Source organism: Poecilia formosa, unplaced genomic scaffold, assembly GCF_000485575.1.
Source record: "Poecilia formosa unplaced genomic scaffold, Poecilia_formosa-5.1.2 Scaffold790, whole genome shotgun sequence".
Lineage (NCBI taxonomy): Eukaryota > Metazoa > Chordata > Actinopteri > Cyprinodontiformes > Poeciliidae > Poecilia > Poecilia formosa.
Genome location: NW_006800729.1, coordinates 72235 through 76526, shown reverse-complemented (window position 1 = coordinate 76526; position 4292 = coordinate 72235).

Genomic DNA, 4292 nt, shown 5'->3' with positions numbered 1-4292 from the left:
ATGTGAAGGTCCAGCGGACCAGAGACCGCTCCAGAAGCAGGAAGTGGACTACACGCAAGGCATTCTGGGTAACTACAACCAACACTAACGTGTTAGCCTAGCGCTAGCAGCAGAAATGGCTCCTGGTCTTCAGCCTAAAGAGAAATCCTCCAACACTAAAATCTGACGCCTCCATCTTGTTTCCATCTGGTGAAGAAGGAAGTTGCTCTCAGTGTCTTCAGAGGTTTTTTTGTCGTTTCCTTCAGTGGTTCTTGGTGCAGCGCCCCCACAGGCCAGGAGGGGAACAGGTTGGTTTGACTCAGAAAGAAATCATGCTCTTGATTTAAATCATAAATGAACTGTGATTAACTTTATCTATTCTGGACTCCAGAGAAGCTCACATCCTTCCCAGTAGAACCAGGATCCACCAGAACCACTCCAAGAGTTCATCAGCAACTCATTCAGGATGTCCAGCAGAACCGGAACAGAACTAGAGACAAAAGTCCAGAAAGGAAACTGCCCGTCTCATTGTTCGCAGCCCAACATGGAGAAGATGTAGAGGTTCTGGTTCTGGTCCAGCTGATTATCCAGCTGCAGCTGAGTTTTTCCTTCCTGCAGACTCTGGACCCAACCCGAAGCTGCAGGTTCTTCCTGTTTTCCTCTGTTCTTCTCCTCACTTCCTGATGGTCCGGCTGCAGTCGGGAAGCGGCTCTGCCTTCGCTCTCTCAGCTCTCTGCTCGTGTTTCAAAATCATCAGAATCATTTCAGCTCCATCATTCATGACCAACTCCTGCAAACCGGCCAGACCAGCCGACAGGAACAAGAAAAATAGAGACCGGTCCTCATAGGTATAGGACATCACTGTTCACACACACACACACACACACACACACACACACGTTTGTCTGGCTATCTTTGTGGGGACTTTCCATTGACTTCCATTCATTTCTACTAATTTTTACAGCCTAAACCTGACCTTTACCCTTTTCCTAACCCTAACCAACCAAAACTCAATTCATACCTTAGCCCTAACTCTGACCCCTGACCCAAAAACAGGGTNGGGGGACCTCTTCTCACCTGGCCTGGTGGTCACCTGACTGCTCTCAGCCAATCAGGGATTGTTCTTCAACCAGCTGATTTCTCCTCTCGCCATTTCACCTGGACTGCAGGAGGCTTCAAAGCAACAAATCATTCTTTCTATCTTATTGTTTCTAATGAAGTTTTATTTGTTGGGAGGCGCAGGAAGTGGGCGGGGCTTTAGGTTGATCTTTTGTAAACGTGAATCAGTCGCAGCTAAAATGACTAGAGATTAAAAACAAGACTACTCCATCTTTTTAAACAGAAATGCCACTTTTTGCATGACGTGTTCACAATGTGTAACATCTTTTGTAGAAAGCATATGCGAGGTGTGTTTCAGGAGGGGGCGGGGCTTATGGCGGGAGGGCGGGGCTTACGGAGGGGTTGTTCCCGTTAATGAGCAGCAGAATCTGGCTGTAAAAAGTCCAAATTAAACAGAAATGTGAGTGTAGGACTGAAAACGGCCAGCAGGGGCAGTCGGGGGCACTACAGACTACTTTCAGGGACAGGATGACGCCCCTCCCCCGCCCGTTGCTGGACTGGAGGTTTCTGAAGGCGACCAGCTGCTGGTGCGCTCATACTGCCGAGGGACGCTTCGGGAACAACCCTCGAAAAATCGCAATATTTTGAAAGCAGGTTCTCCAGTTTTGATTTTGACTTTGATCAGAGACTTTAAAATGAAATATTTTAAATAGCTTAGGGTCTTTTTTTTAAGGATAAAAATTATGGACACATTGATGAGGAATAACCATCATCCTGTTTCTTTAGACTAAAATGTGGGATGTGACCCATTTTTCCCAAAGTTTGGTTCCTTACTTGGTTCAGTCAGAGTTTGTGGGCGGGGCCTAATGTTCCTAATGGTTTCTCATGTATGTTTCCCCCGTTGTATGACTGTATGAGACCATTCCCACAATATTTGTGGACTACCTGATAAATAACTTATCATTTTTGTGAACCTAAATAAATATTGTATGTCAACCTCTACAGGAAACCAACTTTTCCTTCACTTCCTGTTTCTAAATGCTTTTAAGCTGATGATTGGATGAAGTTTTGGGTTATTATAACTTTAATAATGTCTCTGCTGTCCTCAGATTCTTGAATTTAAACCAAAAGCAGCTTTCTGAATGTAATCTCCTCTTAAACGCCCACACCCAGCGGTGAGGGGCGGGGTCACAGGGTTCGCCTGTCCTTATCTGACCTCCAGGCTCCGCCCACCAGGAAGTGGAGCGGGGTGCCCGTCTGGCCTGCAGTTGCTTTGCTTTGAGCTTCACCACGTTGGCAGCAGCTGCAGCTGCAGCTGCACCGCTGGGGAGATAAGAGGAAGCATAAACACGGCGGGTCCAGAGAACAGCCTGACCGGTTAGAGGAGGCCATCAGAACCACGCAGCTGATAAGCATCACTACTGTAAAAGCTTTTTATTACCCATAGTGCATCATTCCTCTCCTTTAAGATCAAATAAAACTTTACTGGAACCAGATGGAGAACGTTCTGGAGCCGGAGCTGCTCCGCTGCAGCTACAACTCAGGAAGAGAGTGGTGGATGTCCACCACGTTTGGGTTGGAAGCTAATAGCCTCTCGCTGAGAAATCAGCCAAAGAAAAATATTTCAACGATAAATGTTGGTTGGTGCATCTGCCTCTCATACTAAATTTGCTGTTTGAAGAACTTTTACCCCATCTAGTGGCCGGAGTGGGAACTGCATGTTGGTAATAAACAGTACATATTAATCTTAAACTAGGCTTGTGCATAAAAATATATATTTAGGCTTATTTTTTATTTTTTTACTACATTTGACCAAAATTCTAAAGTTTATTTCTGATTTTGGGTATGAAGCTTATTAGATACACCAGGCGACTAAGGAATGGAAATGAGTAATAATAGTACTAAGAAGCAATATGTTTAGTGAAGCTATGGCTGTAGAAAATATAAATTATATTAATATTTAGATTTTGCAACCTTAAATGATTACTTTAGATTACAAAATAATATAAATATTGATACCGTCATAGAATATTTATAAAAGCTTTTAGGTCAGGATTGTAAATTGATTTTTTTTAGTATTTAGTTGAACTGGAAACACTACAGGATGAAAACTGATTGTTCAAAAATGTATGTTGAAATTTATTTTGTGAAACTGATTTAAGTTTTAGAAAAAAAAGAGTCTTGGAGCTCATTGGACTGATTAATGGGATTTTGCAGAAATTATTGCTAAAAGACCTTGATTGTTGTTCAAAAACATATTTTTACTCTGTTTTAAGGTTTTGTTTGAGCAAAAACAGCATCAATAAAATAATCAGCATACTAATATTAAATAATCAGTTTCATTCCTTAAGTGCCTAATGAGTCTAATTAGCTTCACAGCTAAAGTCATATTAATAACAGGTGTAATGTTCAAATGCACTAATTAATTTAACATCTGAATGACAACAAAAAACTATCAGGATTTGTTGGATGTAAATTCAGACTTTAAAGGGAAGCAGATGATCAGAACTTGAAGCTTTTATAGATTATTGATCAGAAATCTGGTTCCTAACTGTCAGATCAATGTTGGACCAAAGCAGCAACAAAAACACAAAATGTAAAAATGTTGGCAAATTAAGAAATCTGAACTTAAATAATGAATAATAATCGGCTTTGATTGATATAAATATCAGCTTCAGACGGATGTTCTGGACTGATTCTGCTGATCCATCAGACTAAAAACCCAAACGGGCTGAACTGTTGGTTCTGCTGTTCCAATGTCTGGTTCTGGTTCTGTATTTCTGGTTCTGTGTGAACGACAGCAGTGAACCTGAGACAATGGCCGCTCCGTGCCAAGATCCTGAGCCGGACACAAAGCTGCTTTATCCCTGTTGCATTAGTACCGGTTCACTCACACACACTCACACACACACACACACAGTCTGAGCTGACTGTTGTCTTTGAAACAACAGTCAGCAGAGGAAGTTGTATTTGTTGACGGAACTGAACTGTGTTGTTTCTGTTCTCCGGATCACCAGTAAAGTCTTTCTCTGTCACTTTTATCCTTTATTTCACTTCCTCTTTGAATAATAAAGCGCCTGCTGGGAGTTCTGGTTCTGTTCCCATGTCCATACTGGATCAGATGCTGAATTATAAATTAGAGTGACAAATCGTCTTTCAGCTGATCTTCCTCATTGATGATGTCTTTGTCTCAGCAAACATGGAAACATTCTGCAAACACATAAATGATACAAAACACACAAACAAAAAACAAA